The following is an 18,771-nucleotide window of genomic DNA, read 5'->3' as shown; positions in this document are numbered from 1 at the left end:
CTAACTCTGTATAAATACTAACTCTAGACAAATATCAATTAAGATATCTGATTTTTCATTCTAAAGAATCTACAACAAACACTGAGAACACATAAAGTGCATGTGCAAGTACATGTTTGTCCTGAGCAGAGTCCCAACAGGCCACTGACAGCCACACCGGACATCCCATTCCATTATGCATAAACTGGTAAAGGATTGATGGTGGTGAATTTTATTGATCATTAATTGCTGGCAAGTAGGTGGGCATTATTATGCCACTTTAAATTAATTCACTTCAGCTTCACAACATTTACCTCAAGGTGCTTTACATTGTAAGGTTAAGACTCAATAATATTAGAAAGAGACCATCACTTTCTAGACTTTTAAATGGAAAATCTAGAATAACAATAGTCTAGACTAGAAAGAATAAATGCATGAACTAGCTTTTTAGCATCACTCTGAGACAGGATGTTTTCTAATTTTAGAGATACTGCATAAATACATGAAGATGGTCCTACATTTGTAGGACCTGTACACTGAAGGACATATCCTGGTCAAAAACAACACCAAAATTCCTCTGTGTTTACTGGAGGCTAAGGTAGTGCTATCTAAAGTAAATACTTGTTTAGACACACTATTCTTAAGATTTTTAGGACCAAGTGCAATAACCTAAGTTTGGTCTGAATTTAGAAACAGGACATTAGAGATCATCCAAGCCTTTATGTCTTTGGGGCAAGCTTTTTATTTATACTAACTCTGTATCCTCCTGAGAACCAGACTATTCATTTATATCCTGTGTAATGGACATTTGTTCTTATTTTAGCTACCCTAAATCCTGATGTGCTAAATGGAGGACATCCTGAGCTTTCCATTAATATCTCATGTGTTTGGGTGGCCTCTTTTATCTCAGAAGAGGCAGGAAATCACAAAAAAGTTAAATGGGAAGATTCTTTTTTCCTCTGTTCTCAGCAAGGTGTGTATTTTAGACGCAAATCAATTAATATACCTGACTTTTCATTCTAAAAGATCTACAACTAACACTAAGAACACAAGAGTGGAAAAAAGTCTGATTATGTGCAGACACCTCTTTAAGACATGCCTATAGTTTAACTAGTTGTTTGGTAATAATACTGTCCAAGGTATTGATCCTAGCATGGATGCCTGTAGACCTCTGATTAACCTTTGTCTGCAGGGAAGACTCCCCATTTACATGCACAAATTCAAGTATATTAAGTAGATATGCTTCCAGTTATTGTAGAGCAATTCCTTTAACAACAATGATGTTTACTAATATCTGTAGTAAAATCAGTGGTTGGTGCTATCCAGTCCTTCACTGGGATCTAGCAGAGCAAGAACAGAAATGAGCCCACTGTCAGAGCCAGATCATTTGTAACTTGCAAAAAAAAATCCTAAAACCTGACTGAAATACTTGAAATGAACCATTCCTCTGCAAATGATTAGTTAACTGTTTTAAAAACTACCCCATGTTGTAGACAACGGCAAATTGATGGTTTAGAGGAAAACCTTATTAAAGTTAACTCAGAAAGATTGAAAGAATAAAAGAGTTTAATGGCACATCTGTGGGATGGCTGTGAATATTTTTGTCTCCAGTGGTTAAAATTTAATCTGTCAAGAAATTCATGAAGTCGATGCTAGTTAATGTTAAATGAATACTCTGCTCGACACAGCTCTGAAGAGAAACTTGGGGCTGTTCCTGTTTTTCCTGATTAATGAGAAATAGTCCTAGCTTTACAGGGGGCTTAAAAAAGGCGTAACACACTACTTTTCCAGATCAAACAAAGATCTTTTAAATGAGTCTAAATTACACGTTATCTGCTTTGCCCTCTTTTTTTTAGAGGAACCACAGTAAGACTATTAATGTGATAATTGACGTCTGTGGGAGTAGCGTTGAGTTAGCTGTTCTGCATTGTGTTGGCACATGGCATTGAGAAATCACTTTCTTAAACTTGGTTACAGCACTTCCACAAATACATCTTGTTCTGACCACCACAAGAGAAAGACCCAAATCCAGATGCCAATGTGCAAATAGCGATCAGATTCACAATTCTTTATTCTACACACTATTTTAAACAAGGAATACCACACAATTTTGCGTGGGAAATCACTGGGGTGACATTTGGCTAATCACAGTTTTTACAAAGCAGTGTGGGGAACACTGGGGCTACAGGTGAACACAGGTGACTGGCTTGTCACAGTGCTGGGGCAGAGAGTCACTGAAGTAGTGGGTTTGCACCACAGGAGAAGTAGGTTTAGCAGTGGTGACAGAAGAGTGAGAGAGGTTGTTACTGGCAGAGTACAGAGATTTCTTAAGAAAGAAAACTGAAGATGCTGAAATTAGATTTAAAAGGCATACAAATAAGTTGATGAATATACTAAGATCTGGCAAGAAGGAATACTATTATAAGCAATTAGATAATAATACAAATAATATTAAAAGCACATGGGAAATACTGAACAGTGACATAAAACGGGGGGCTAAACTAAACAACTATCAACTAAACAACTAAGTATTTCATTGATAATGACCATGAAGAATAGAATTTGTAACTGCTGGACCAAATTTAGCAGGAACAATCACTGATCCTGGGAAAGCAGAGGAAAGACGGGATACCTCAATAGACAGAAATCCTTATTTCGTGTTCCTCACAGCAGTTGAAGTTTTTGAAATTATTAAACAAAAAATAAATGTAAAAGTGAGAAATCCTTGGATTGTAAAGATGTTGATATGATAGTGGTTAAAAACATCATTGAGGCTATTTAAAACCATTATACATCTATAATCCGTATCATTTCAAACTGTTCTATTTCCAGGCAGAATGAAAATAGCAAAGGTTGTACCTCCATACAAATCTGGCAACAAACACCATTTCACAAACTACAGGCCTGCTTCTTTGCGACCTCAGTTCTCAAAAATTCTTGAAAAACTGTTTAAGAACCGACTGGAAAAATGTACAGATAAACATAAACTACTCACAGAGAGTCAGTACGGGTTCATATCAAGCAGATCAACATCATTGGCACTACTAGATTCAATAGGATATATCACAAATTCCATAGACAAGCATATCACGGGAAAACATAGCTGCCTCAGAGATACGGCCTCCGCTCACTCGGATCATGACTCTAGTATAATATCTAAAATTCAGTTATCAGTCAGAGAGTCTGAAAACAAGGAAAAATGTATTTCCATGGAAACTAACTGTAGATAAGGCAAACCTGTCCTCTGAGATCACAGGAGTGCATTCAGGCGAAGAGGTTATTTGTGGTAAATTGATTCCCAAGAACTACAGTGATGTGTAGGATGAGTCAGTATGAGTAGGTGTTGGTGTGTTTAATCTCTTCAGTATTAATTCCAACTGTCATGTACAACAGGCCCAAAAAGCTCAATACCAAGCTGTACATGATACTAAATGACAACACATTAAAACCTTATGTGGTTTCCAACAGAACAGATTCATCATGTTTTCCCGGTTTTCTGGACTGGGGAATTTTTGCAACAATGGAAACTTGGATGCAGATGGGACAGACTTTTTGGAGCGCTATTAAAAGAATATTTTGATTCATGTGGTATCTGTTTTGTTTCTTTTCGCCCCAGGAGACTTATAAGCAGATACGCTATGTTCAAGGACCTGGCACTGGGACAAAATCTAGCCCTGTAGTTCATTTGGATCCAGATCTGAATGCTAATTTTGCTTTACTCAGTAAAATTACACAAAAGCAATCAAAAATGTTGAACTCCACACAGTCCGGTATGTACTGTACTGTTTTCTGAAGATCTACATATTTATATGAGTTGACTGGCATAATTACACTATTAATGAAAATATCAGTCTTCCCATGTTTTTGTAATACAGCCATGTTTTAACACTTTCCCTGTTCGAGTTCATGTTTTGACAACCCCGTTCTAATAAAACAAATAAGAAAGACTCTGGTCTTACAGTCAAATAAAATCAAAATACATAGAAAGGGGTTTAAGTGGGCACAAAGAGCAAGGAACTATCAAGAAATTGGTATGTTCCTATGAGCAGGCAAGTACCTTTCAACTTTCACCTTTGGCCATGCTGGAACTGGATTGACTCATGGTGGTACATCTGGTAAGAGGAGTAGAAACCACGTCCCAGTAGTCAAGGTGAAAACAGACAACCTCTTATCAAAGCGTGAAATACACATGCTGGTCCATCATGTCCATTTGACGCTTTGCCTCTCCAAAGCATGCATGCAGGACATGTATGCAGAAGTAGTGTTGAGTTGGAGTAATTTGCAGTAACAGCAGAGGGAGATTAAGGACTCAGTTTAATTACTTGGTAGCAGTAATTAAATTGTTTCTGATGATTAAGCACACTGGAATACAATTCATGTATTTTTTGCTCACTACCAACTTCATGGCTTTAAATATATAATCTCCCCTTGCTGGTAATGCAACTTCTGCATGAGTATTGCAACTTCTGCATATGTATCCAGTTCGTGTTTTGGAGAGACAAAGCATGAAATGGACACAGTTGACCATCGTGTCTATTACATGTTTGGTCGTAACACTGAGTTGAAATAAATCTGGCCTACTGTGTTTCTCTGTATCAGAAACTAAAATGTTTGAAATATCACACCATAATGTGACAGCTTGGTAATCAACAGATTTCAGGAACAAATTGTAAGTTTACCAAAGATGGCCGACTTCTAAATGGCCACCATGGTCACCACTCATCTTGAGGAGTTTGCCCCCTCACATATACTAATGTGCCACAAACAGGACTTTAATATCACCAACCATTCCCATGTTATTACGGTGTATCCATATAAATGGCCCACCCTGTACAGTGTAATAGAGGCCAGAATTGTTGGTCCCAGCTACTCTCCCTTATCAGACTGTTGTGCAACCATAAATGCATGCTTGCCAAGCAAGTTTTCAGAACAATTATGAGCACACTTTTTTATTTATACTAAATGTCAACATTGATTTAGATCCTTGTAACCCAATCCAGCCATTCTTTGCTCACATATGAATGTGTTCGAAATGCTTTCATGGTGACATTATGAGAGGAGGCCTTTTTCTTAAATATGGATTAGGTGAAGTCGACTGGGAAAGGGATTTCCCAGTGAAGGCAGAATAGAAAAACATTGTGTATGTATGTTTCAGCTTATCTGAAAGATTCGGGCTTACATATTTATATTTTTAGGATCTGGTTTGTTTCTGCTTTGTTTTATGCTACATGTTCTGTTGTAGTGCAGACCTTGCAGGAAGTATTCACCCCCTACCTCTCTGCCTGTGTGGGAGTTTGGTTTCTTACCACAGTGAGGGCGTGCAGTGTGTACTTTCACAGGAGAGAACGTGAATATTAAAAGGTTCTTTCCTGGTTAATTAAAATTTGTCTTCTTGTGTTTTCTAGACCTTTGCATATTTGGGAGAGTTTTTCCTTAAACTAGTCAAATCTCTAAGAATAGGGATTGTCACTTGCACTTCAAATTGCACTACATTTTAGCAACTTACATTAAAATATATAATATTTTACTTGATTTGAACTGTACTAAAATCCAGGATTTCCATGCTTTCACAACCAGCTGCTGCCACTTTGAGGCCTCCAATCATGTAAATAAGTGCAAGTTTGACATTTTAACACTGAGCTTTCTTCCAAGCAGTGTCAAATTTCACTGACACAAGACTTGAAAATACTCCTGACATTTGGTTTTGAATGAAGGAGAAAACAATATTGTTGCTTTTCTAGGTTGGTTCCAGTTTGGATTATCAAGAATTTGAAACTTGACCATTTATTAAACAGCTTTTGTGGATATCATCCTATTTGAGCAGCACATCATCAAGACCTGTAATTTGTGAGTACAAGAAAACAATTATTAGAATACAATGTGTTAAATTTGCTTAGAGAAGAGGGTCCAGCAGTAGATGAGAGGAATAGGTAAGGATTTGTCTGCGTGTTTTAGTTTGGCGTGTGTGTGTAATTGTTTAGAGGGAAAGGAATTTTATGGACACTGGGGGTCTGCTGTCATAAAAGGAGACAGGAAGCTACAGTTGGGGATTGCTGATGCTGATGCTTGTACCTTTAACAAAAACTCATAATTGTTATAAACTTAGAAGTAGGTTTGCAGGAGACTTTCCACCTTAAATGTAAATGTAAATGTAAGACAACAAGAGGCCAATGGCCCAGTGGATGCAGAGTGGGGGTCTCAGTGTTTGTAATATGTTAACTCTGTTGTGTAAAGGAATTTGGTGTAGATTGAGTACACAGAGACACACACACAGTGCTTTGACTGTTAGGACGCACCCACACCTACATGCACACTCACTCATGTGCACTCACACATACACACAGGCACGCGCATACAGTCACTCACGTGTACTCACATAGACATACGGGTACGCGCACATACAGGCACTCACGTGCTCGCGCATACACACACAGACATAGAGTTTGCAGCACACCATGGGGGTTTTATGATAGGGTCGCTCGACAAAACTGTGTTTCACAGACAAAGGAGTGAAGATCTGCAGAGGAACACCGGCCTTGCACGTCTCCCCTTCTAGAAGATGCATGCGTAAATGAAGATGAATAAAGATGAATAAAGGTTTTGTGAAAATGACTACTGAGTCCGGTGCCGTCTCTGGATGCCAGAGGAATAAAAAGAACCGGGGTGAAACTGATTTCGTAACAATTTCTAGTAGCTGAAAGCAGGTTGTGCATTATTGATTTAGGTTCAAGTTTGGACAGATGGCAAGTGGACCCAGAGTAGGCAAGAGCCAAGTATGCTCACCCATAACATAGCATTCTAAAGCTTGTCCGTAATGCATCATCAGCCCCTCCAAGTCACACAGTTGTAGCCTAGAGTCACTCCCCAGCAGAGACACCACCAGCAAGACTCTACCCCAACTTACCATCTAACTTTGCTATTCAGCCAAGCACATCATTCACTCTGTTGTTACCTATGGGAGCAAACACAAATCTATCTTTGTATCTTTGGTAGCATTTGCATCATTCTTTCATTCTAAATAAAATAGCTTGAAAAGTTCAGAATGAATTCTCATAAGAAGTTGCCGGGGTCTAGAGTGGGGTTATGCTAACAATCCATTAAAATCTGGCTTACATCCACAAAGGTCTTCAAGGTCGAAAACTTACACAAAGCCTTGTAACTTAGAAACTCTGATTCTTACAGGTGTGGTGTGTATTGTCAACATATTGAAAGGAGAGTATAACGAAATATGTTATTTTGGACCTCTGACCTCTTTTTCAAGGTAAAATATTTGTAGCATGTACTTACATTTTTTCTGCAGTGTTGTCACACCACAAGCATATGATCTGTTTCCACTCTCTTACCAGACATTTACAGAAAATCTAAAAACATTTTTGTTCTCTCCGGTTGAGATCTAGTGATCTTAAACAGGGCAGGTTTCTCTCGGAAGAAATGTTTGGTTCGCTTCACTTACCCAGCCTCTGCTGACAGATGATGTACTCGGGCCGAAGGCTGGCAGCATCTGTTGTTCAGCTGAAGCCAAAACAGGTAGCTTTTCTAACTGACAGTTCTTTGTTTTTCTGTAGGTGGTGTTTGTGGTTTGCTTTGCACAAAAAAGTGATCAAATGATCAGATAACCTAACATGCATGTCTTTGGACTGTGGGAGGAAGCTGGAGTATCTGGAGGCACAAACAGAAAATTTGGACCCTCTTTACTTGTATATGGTAATATAGTAAGCAGCTGTCGTTGTCAAATGTCAAATTCCACAGTTTATCTGTACTTGCTTCATGGCATACCAGTTTGCCTTGGAACACCATTTGCAAACCAGTGATATGACACTATACTATATAATAGATACCTATGGTGATTAACTTGTTTTCAGAGAAGCCAAAAGAGTTTGTAGAGTTGAGTAACATTTCAAAGAAAAACCCGCCCACAGGAAACTGCAGCTTATGTATTCATGTTGCCTAGTATACTAAATGTGAGGTGTGATGTGGGTGCCTTCAAATTGATTTGTAAAGTCCCTATTTGTGCTACTCATTATGCTACAGCCATCACACTTGCACTCACTGACAGTTTCACAGCTACAATCCAATACTCACACACATTTGTTGCTCATAACAGAAGCGACTGCAAATGAGTCAGATCCACCAGCCCCCCTTTGTGTTAGTCTCTATCAACACACTTGCATTCCTTGAGGTCGTTATCGTTTGTCACCTAGGCAACCTACTCAACAAGTAATGCCTTACTGACCCCTGGTTTTGAATAATGTCCTGTATGTGCTAGCTGTGGCTGAAATCCCTCAGAGCATAGGCGCTCAGTGTTTCACTGCTCGCAGAAAAGGCAGCACACACTTACAATAATTCATAGCATTAACACTACTTTAACTAAAGCTATCAAAGAACACAGATGACCTTTGTTCACAGTAGCATGATGTAGAAATGTGTTTGTGTGTATGTGCATGTGAGCTCCAGGAAGTCCACCAGACTCTAGTTTGGAATGTTGAGAACAGCTGTGGACATGATTGAAAAAATTTACATAGAAACCTAAGCTCACAATGGTATCTGACACACACACACACACACACACACACACACAGACAGACAGACAGACTGAAAACAACTGTTTAAATATTTAAAAGGAACAACCATCTGTCTATTTGTTGCTTATCTACGTCTAACATGAAGCAGAAAATTATCTGTCTATAAACTGATGTTGCACCCTGTGCCCTAGAGAGGGAAGAATTATGGACCGAAATACAGACACAAGGAGGCAATTCAATTCATTTTAATTCACTGAGAACCATATCTAAAGGAAGCAGATGAATGATCTTAACATGGGGGGTTGGGAACACAGGAGGACTCCTCGAAGTCCTAGGTTGGTTATCAAACTCATTTTACATGATGATCCAAATATATAAATATATAAATATGAAATCTATGCACCCCTTCAAATTTTCGTAGGTTTCCAGTGGGCCAAATTTTAATCTTTGCTGCTCTAATTCTGGTGCCTGGGCCTTATATTTGACAAACTCTTATGAAGGTAAATAATTTTTGCAAATGATTACTTTGCTGCTTTTCACTCATTTTGTGTTTTATGTGTTTAGCTGACCATTTTCAGATGAATAGTTTGTTATTTTTCAAACCACTTAACATTGACCTATGAATAGGGATGGGTACCGGTATCCGGTGCCATAATGGCACGTACGTTCTGTTAGAGCAGAGCTACAGATTAAAAATGCCCAAGGCAAAGCAGTCAAAAGTCTGGCTGTACTTCACAGCAAAAGATGCAAACTCAGCAGCCTGCAACAAGTGCTTTAAGGTGATACTGTGCAAAGGAGGTAAAAGCTCGAATCTGATGAAACACCTGGTGATGCCTGGTGGTTTTTTTAAAAGCTGAGAAATACACCGTATTTGATAGCTTGCTGCAAGACCGAGCACCGAGCACATCTAATGCGGGTGTGGGGCCTGTTATCGGACCCAGAGTTAGCAACATCCCCCAAGAACCCGAAGAGGAGAGTCCTGGCCTCTAGCCCTGCCAGTGTAGCAGAAATGATGACGGATGATGATGGCAGCAGCAGCCGTTCTTCTCTGCATGAGTAGCTTAATGTTGCTCGTGTTTAATTTACGTTGAGTAGGCTAACCACGTTATTAAATTAATGCATGTAAGGTGAACTAGCAAACACCGTCGTAGTTACATGCGGCTGTCTTCTTGTTTGATAGAGTGATACCATATATGTCCTATAGCTGCAGAAAAGGCTAACACTGTTATCTTTTTACAAAAAAAAACAGCTAAACATGAGAGGTTTTAGGACAAAGTTTGTGTTTTCCATTCTTTAAGCACCGGTTCCAACCAAAGGAGGTATGTTGTATCAACAGAAAAGGCTAACTTGGTTATCATTATGCAGAAAAAAAGAGAGTTCTAAAAATAAGAACATGAGAGGTTTTTGGACAAAGTTTGTGTTCTCCATTCTTTGAGCACTGGTTCGAGCACCGTTTAAGCACCGGCACCGTTTCAAAAGTACCGGTTTGGCACCAGTATCGGATAAAACCTTAAACGATTTCCATCCCTACCTATGAATGATTCAAGAATAATAATACCAAACCATACCAATAACTGGATTCTCAATGAGTCATTGACATACTTGGTATGTTGAGTGTGTCCTTAAAAATTTGAGGAAATGGAAAGTTGGAGAATAAAAGAAATGTCAGCCCTCCCTCAGAAAAACTGTCTGCAAATTAACTTTATCTGAAAGTCATGTCCTTAAGAAACAGAAGAAAATATCTGACAAAGACCTGGCTCAGGAATGTATCTGGTTCTCCATCTGATTCATTTACTGTTCACTGAAGCCTAATAATACAATGGTCTAAGTGGAAGAGTGGTTGACAAAAAGCCGCTCTTAAGGAAGAAAATGGGGATGAAAGGCTGAGGTGCCAATTTATACTAGTGGGAACAGTTCTTGTGGAGTAATGAATCCAAATGTAAAAGTTCTGCTGCAAGCTGTACGAAGGAGATCAGGTGAGAAGTACAGTGTTTACAGCCACCTGTAAAACACAGTGGGGACTGTCATATTTTCAGGCTGCATGCCAGTAAGTGGTGTTGTAATAGAAATATGAATACTGAGGAAAAGTACCGTCAGATTTTGATCTACAATGCAATGCCATCTGGAAAGTGTGTGATTGGCAATGACTTCATTGCCATGACAATGATCCCCAAGACACCGCCAGGACAGTGAAAGTATTACTGGAAAGGAACACACACAGTGGGACACTATCAGCAATGGATTTGCCTCCACAGTGCCCGAAAATCAACATTATTGACGCAGTGTGGGATCGTCCTGACAGAGATTGTAATAAAAGACAGGCAACATCCAAAGAAGAGATTTGAAATGTCTTTTGAGAAGCCTGGAGATCTATTTCTGAAGACTACTTAATGAATTCACAAGAAAGCTGCATCAGAGAGTTCAAACTGTGTGGGATAATCAAATGTTCATCCCAAATATTGACTTTCAGTCTTATTATAATCAGTGTTGCTATTTCACATTTTACTAGCAAAGAGTGGTGGATTGAGATTGTGTTTTACTTTGCAACAACCTCTTCATCTCAGATTGTTTTATTAGCTAAATTATTATCGAAACAACATATGTAGAATGTGCAATGGAAAAAATGCGTTTGTCTGATTATTGGATTCAATATGTTCGCACAAAGAGATTCATCATTTCTAATTACTTTGGGGGCTACTAGCAAATTACCAAAAGCTTCACAGGAAACAGAAATAAAAATACCAAAACAACTTAAAGCACAGCTCTTTCTTACCTAGTTTGACTCTTTGACATGTACATACATGCCATTGTGTCTTGCAGTGCAGTGTCCCATCTCACTCTGAACTGGATTTAGGATAGTTTTGAAGGAATTTAACTATCAGCTTAAAGACATAGAAAATCTCATTACCAAACAGTGAAAAGTGAACACGCTCAGGTTCATTCATGAACGTTCTCCTAACTCAGTGGGATCGTGTAAAAAGGCTCTAGAGCTCTGTTTCCACCAGAATTTCCTACCGCGGCTCTATTACTCATCCAGACACATACACACAAAAACACTCACACACCAATATCCACTACACACACAGACACACACACACACACACTTCTGTCACTCTTTGACGTTTACATCCCGAGCTGATTATTTTGACACAAGATTATGAAAATGGGAGTGTACACAAGTCCTGGTCTGCGTTCGCTTATGCACGCACGCATGCACCCACCAACACAACCACACACACACATAATACTAATTGAAAACAGCTCTTGCAGATAAACGTGCATGTGTGCATGTACACCTGTTCTCTTCTGGACTGAGAGGGAGCTAATGTTTCAGCATATGGCTCTGTGCTGAGATGTTCATTAAATGAACCACAACACAAGGTGCTAAGAAAAGAATGAATGACAGATAAAGTTGTAGACACAGCTCATCCACAGACATATTTTCAACCTTTTAACCCTTTCTGCTGACTTTAAGGAACGATGTTATGAAGGAGAACACCATAATCGAAGGTCATTACCATCCAATTACATTCAGCTGACACTGGCCATCACAGGCTTGCTGCTCTGTTCCCCCATGTTTTGCTTCTCTATCCATTGTTTATACCAGTGTTTTGAGTCCAGAAAGGAGTCATTCTCCATAAGGATATAGAGGTCATTCACTTCACATTGGCCTCAGTGGAAACTCAAGACCCTTTCATTATACCCTCATTCAGCAGCTCTTAGTGCTTTGGGAAGTACCCTTCACCCCCACACCCAAATCCTCTCCTATCCAGCAGTATTCTCCAGCTAGCAGGGTTGAGGACGAAGCATTGTACAAGTTAAATGACTCTTCTTATAAGGCACCCCACACCCCACAAGAGCTGCAGTTTGGAAGATGCTCTGACCCAGTCATCTAGCCATCACAGTTTGGCCTGTTTTCAAACTTGCTTAAATCCTTACACTTGCCCATTTGAGGACAAAATGTTCTTTATTTCTTTATTAATTAATTTATTGTTATTAACATGATGAATGCAGGTAGATGATCTGTCTGTGGCAGTAACATGACAAATCCCGTTGGTCTAATCTCTTGGAGCGAATTAAGGTCAGTCATAACACTAAGTCCTATTTTTGCTCCAAAACGCCATTGTCTTCTTTGGGGAGGTGGTGCTTGGACAAAGGCCAGGAGAGCAAGCACATGCCGATACACAACGTTTCAGAATGAGAAAATGGCATAGGTCAAAGGTCAAGGATGTCCCCTCTGACTTTACCTCTTTCATTTCAGAAAAACTGCAAGCTAGCTATGCTATTCCTACCATCATGTTTTGGTACAATTCCATGTTCACACACATTCTCTTGCTTTATTTCCATTCAGAGGGGAAAAACAGATTTTTGTTTGTAATCTGACCCCATTTTGCTGGCAGTGTTTGTCTAGGGAAGAAAGTTGTTTCTCTTTACAGCAACCATAATATGGAGGAGGAATACTCAGTATGAAATTCTGCTGGGAAGGGCAAGACCTAGAGCAAAGAAACAAAAGACTGAAGAGGAAGAAGGTAAAGAGGAAAAGAAATAAGGAAAATATTAACAGTCAGAGAATACTTTCTCTGATTTAGTTTGTTTATAGAAAAACCTATCTACAACTTATTTAGTCCCGTAAAGGAAAAAAGATGGTTTAATCCCATTTGTGGGGAATTAAATTTTCTAGTTCTGGGTAAAACATGGTGAACTGTTACACTGCAGCTGTCTCCACAGAAGCCCTGAAAAGTAATCCAGGGATCGTCTTTCCTTCCTCTGTTGCTTTTTTGATGGGATTAGAGCACCATAGTAATTACCAGAAAACAGGAACTCGTGAGCATTTGTCAGGATGTGTTTTTGTTCTTTCTCAGACACACAGACAAACCTGCAGTTCTGTTAATCAACCAAAAAAATAATACTTGCTCGAAGGACCATTCCTAGGATTGCATGTGTTTAAGCCAAATAATTGCCATGGCCTTGCATAATTTCCCAAAACATGCAGCAATAGTTTGGTTTTTTAACTTGATGCATCCACTTTCAAATATGTTAAGAACATATTTAAAAATTGCAGTAATTTAAATTAAACTTATAAAACTGCATTTTGGTCTGGGCCTTCCTCAGCCTCTTCCTGTTGTGCTGTTCAGTGTTGGATCAGTAAGATGGGCAGATGTCCAGGCCACCCTCCAGAGACAGAATAAAAATAGTTCTTTTAGCGTACTGAGTCACTAGAATTGGTCTAGTTCAATATATATTTCATGTCACAAGCACATATTTTTTGTAGAAAAAGTGGGGAAATGTCACCATGGCAACCAGAAAAGCAAAGTTTTAAAAGAGTAGACCCTAATATATTTCTCCAAACCTAATCAAGAAGTTTTTCATGGCCAAATAATGACTTTGACTCTCCACTTGACTTTGTGGTGTGAAAGTCAACGTCAGTTACTCCTCCACCACACACAAGGTGCTAAGACACAAGGTGCCCACACATGGGCCAGCACAAGGCCAGTTCCAGACACACTGGTGGTCCTGTGCTGGCCCATGTGTGGACTACGTCTGGCAAACCTGATCTCGGCCACCAAAGGGACGTCATTCTTTGTGGTATGTGGGCCATGTGTAATTTGTGTGCAGCCACGGACCAGTTGTAGACACACTGCTGGCCCTGTGCTGGCCCAGAACAGTTTCAGCTCTGGCCCCAGATGTCAGCCTAATGTGTACCTTAATCAAGCCATGTAATAACAACATGTGCCAGAACATCAAAAGTAACATGACGACACTATTCAGACAGTGAAAGGACTGACTCTTACATAATGCTTTTCTAGTCTCCCGGATTATTCAAAGTGCTCTATAGAACATGCCACATTCACCCAATCACAGACTTTCTCTAAACTGAGTGCCTCCTAGCGACATTCATACTTTTGACGTGCAGACTGGAGGAGCCAGGGATCAAACCACTAATCTTCCGATCAGTAAGTGACCTGCTCTACCTCCTGAGCTACAGCCACTCACTGGCAAAGACGAGTAACCCGTCTTTAGGTTTTGGATAAAGTGTGCACTCACAAACCTGTCAAACCTGCCTTTGAAACGTTGGCTGCCATAGCAGTATAGTATTGCAACATTGCATTTGGGTCTTCTAACTAAAATAGGAAAATAGGAACATAAATAGTGCCATCATTGCCAGACCTGGCCCACATCTGGTTGACATACACCCTGCCATGACAGTGGTCAGTCAGAAGTGCCAGCTTGATGCTAGATCCGGACTAGACCTGTTTTCTATGGGCTTGGGCCACATAAACCAAACCACAATCGAGCCAGATATGGCATGCCATCACATCTATGCCAGGTCCGGCCCAAATCTGGATGACATACATCTTATCATGCCAGAAGTCAGCCAGCAGTGCCAGCTTGATACCAGATCCGGGCCAGACCTGCTTGCTATGTGGGTATGAGAGCGTACTGTTGACAAGTCGTTTTCAGGGACACAAAATAATGTTGGGAAATTTGTATTGAGGAACATAAAAAAGAACGGGTAAATATTTGTATCTGTCAGTGTGAATCAATAACTTAAAGGTCATGACTATTTCACAAACTGCTTCGAGACTGGGTTGGTAAATCCTGTCTAATGAGTCTAGACTGTCACAGCCATCGCGTCTTTGCCTTGTAATATCATCATTATAAACTGTGATGTGTAATCATCAGTCCAGTATGTTTAGAAATATGCTCCAAAACCCTCAACTATATGATTCTATTGCATCATGCTATGTTTTTTCTTTGATGTTCCTAGTGTTCAGAGTATTTTGCTTAATTTATTTAGAAGATGACAGAAAAGATAAGATAACAGTTCTTGAATTCAAACCTTCTCTTGCTAGGAAGTCAAACAAACATACATGCAAGCATCCAAGCATGGTTTAAGTATATTAAACAATTCTAAACTCAACAGCTCGTGAGCATGAATTTAGCTCATGCTCATGTGGCTTTCTAAGTACAAGGGGTAAAAGGGTGATTTGGAAGGTGAAGGAACCCTAAGACTGGGTGTAGGAGTAGGGAAAATAACCACTTAGAAAGAAATTGCTCAATAATTTGTACTGTGAGCTCCAATGAGATGTAAGTGGATATTTCACAAGCTATAATAGCTGATTTCCAACAGCCAGACATTAGTAAGAAAGATAGTAAGAAAATGAAAGTGAATCTAATCAGCATCATCTCTTTAAGTTGTCTGTTAACCTTAATGCAACCTTACACCATTCTGCTCTGTACCAGCCCAACATGCATTATGTTAGTCTTCCCCACAATACTGCAAACTACTTCTTCTAGAAAACTGCACAAAATTTCCTAGCTGTTCGTTTAATCTGTGAATAACACAAAGTTATTACACTTCAGTTTGTTTCAAAATATGAAGAAAACAAAAAAACATGACTGCCAGGATATGATTTCAAAATAAAAGCTCTAAAATAAATTAGAACATTACAAGTAAGCTTTAAATTTCCAGTTGATCAAATGTCACTTACTGACCAGTCCTTGGCTTTGAAAACACTGTCTTATCTTCCTCTGTTTCTTACAATGTTCTCCTTCTCTGAGAGCTTATTAATACACTATGATTTTTTTTCTTCGTGAGAAATACACCATGTGTTGGTTTAGCTTCCAAGACATGTGTGGCATTCCCACATATGTTTATGCAAACATTTTTTCTTTTGTGCTTTCAATCTAAAATTCATAGTCCAATGACAACAACTTGGTATCTTGCCCAAAAATTCATAGGCATACAGACTGGAGCAGCCAGGGATTGAACCAGCAACCAGCAACTTTCTGATTAGTCGATAATCTATTGCCATCCCTGAAGGACAAAGGAGTGTGTTGAGGGAGCAAGATGTGATGTCATAATTTTATACTTGCTAGAAGCAACACTAATTCACTCAACAGTACTAATGAAGTAATCTGCCTATCAGATTTAATTACTTCTTTACTGAAGATGCAATTTTTAAATCCTCCCTGGTAGTGCTGTTCTGACCATATGCACATCAGCTTTGCATGCAGGCTGAGCCATCCTCTGCTGAGCCAAAATAGTGTCTCACAGAAGCTTTTGATCCCATCTTTTTTGTCAGCAAAGATAGTTTGGTCTTGGTGATATGTGATGACTTTTAAAGAAAGGCAAGCAGAGGAGATTGCCCTGACTCGGTACCAGTGTTTGGTATATGTTACACTGTCATCAACAGCTATTCTCAGACCCCCATGTTGTGATTGATCTATCAGGATAGCATCAGTGTCTCCGTCAGGGTGCAAAAGCATACATCAAACCCCAGTTAAGTATTCGCATACTCAAAAAAATTAAATTCAAATGATTATTGGATCATAAATGATGATAATTTATTTTTACTAAATTTACTTTCCAAATATTGACAGCCTAAAAACAATATTATGTATACAAAACACATAAATGTATTAAACGTAATTATTGCCAAAAATCAGATATATGCCTTGGCTTTTTACACCATGCCATAAAAAACGTCCTTAGCTTTAATAATTGGGTTATAAAAACTACTAAGAAATAACTTAATAATTAGATAGATAGACACGATTTTATGTATATTTCCATGTTGTCTTGATGCTTGCTCAGTCATCCAGGTAAGTAAATCCCAAAAGGTTGAAAATGGAAATGCTACATGGGAAATGCTACATGGTCAGGAAAACCTGTGGTCAGCTGAGACTGAAGAAGTCACTTGAATGAGTGACGAAACGTATCTCTCATTGAAAATGCTACATCCAGGTGGACAGCATCAACCTTTTGGTACTTGCATGCATGTTACTTAGTCCAGGTTAAAGATACAGAGGATGCCATTGGGGTTTCTTATGGGTCTTTTGGGTCAAACTAATTAGTTTTCAGCAGTTTCTTTCTAAATATGTGTGGACTTGCCCGATCAAGCAAGCTTTATTTTAGTGTGTGTGATTGCCAAGACTGTGCAGAAGACTTTGTCATTGTACTGATGTCCATTGCAAAATCTTTCCCAAACTAAATCATGAATCCCGCCTTTCATCTGTGCCAACAATGCTGTAAAATGAGCTTTTCTCTGGAACTCATATGAGAAGTAAAGGCCTTTTCTCTTTATTGACCAGTTTACAGTAAAGACAGAAAAGAAAGAAGGAAGTCTGATATGAATAGAATAGAATAGCCCTTTATTGTCATTGCACATGCACAACAGAATTATGGCACCAACTGGGCCAAAATAAAAAATAAATAGTACACAGCAGGAATAAATAACAAACAAGATAAAAAAAATATACAATCAAGATGGCTATATACACAAGCAGAGAAATCCATGCAAAACTAAGAGGAAGGCACACAATAGAGAGCAAGTTGCAAAGTGCTTGGAAGTAGTGCAAACAAAAAGACTGAATACAGTCGGTGTGTGAGTGGCCTGAGTGGTTAAGATTATTCAGACCATGGCTCAGATTGGTGAGGTGAATGGACAAGGGTGGGATGTAGGGCAATAGTGTTTGTTAAGAGTCTGAATGGCCTGGTGGAAGAAGCTGTTTGTCAGTCTGACCTGAGGCGCCGACCAGAGGGCAGCAGGTCAAACAGGTGGGTAGGGTTCAATGGGTCACCCGCCTGGATTTCCTGAGACAGGAGAATCTGTCCATGGCCTCCAGGGGTGGCAGAGGGCAGCTAATGATTTTTTGGGCACTGTCAATTACCACCTGTGCACTTCTTGTTCTCAATTGTGGCCCCTGTATACCAAGCACCCAGGCAGAGGAAGAGCACACTCTCCACTGAGGAGCAGTAGAAGGCCAGCAGCAGCTTCTGGTCCAGATTATTCGTCCTCAGGGTACGGTCAGTGCAGCTGCTGCTAGGCCAGTGGGTCCACTGTAAGGTGGAGACAGATTCCAAGAGTTCTCCATTTATAATGAGAGGGGTGTTGACCAGAGATGGGCAACGCGTTACTTGTAACGCGTTACTGTAATCCGATTACGTTTTTCAAGTAACGAGTAAAGTAAGGGTGCACTATTGCAAAAAATTTGATTACTGTTACTTTCCCGCAAGCACACTGCGTTACTGCGTTACTAAAACCGTGATTTTTTTGTGAGAATGTCTCATGACAATGACGTAAGCAAGTGCGACGTTCGTGGCAACAGCTGTGTGCAGGTCAATAAAGGGCGATCGTGGCTCACAGAGTTAGCAGTTCGTCTTGTAACCGGAAGGTTGCCGGTTCGAGCCCCGGCTCGGACAGTCTCGGTCGTTGTGTCCTTGGGCAAGACACTTCACCTGCTGCCTACTGGTGATGGCCAGAGG

Source organism: Perissodus microlepis, chromosome 11 (assembly GCF_051167445.1).
Source record: "Perissodus microlepis isolate ML-2025 ecotype Zambia chromosome 11, ASM5116744v1, whole genome shotgun sequence".
In the NCBI taxonomy this organism is placed as follows: domain Eukaryota; kingdom Metazoa; phylum Chordata; class Actinopteri; order Cichliformes; family Cichlidae; genus Perissodus; species Perissodus microlepis.
Note: the sequence above shows the minus strand (reverse complement) of the source record.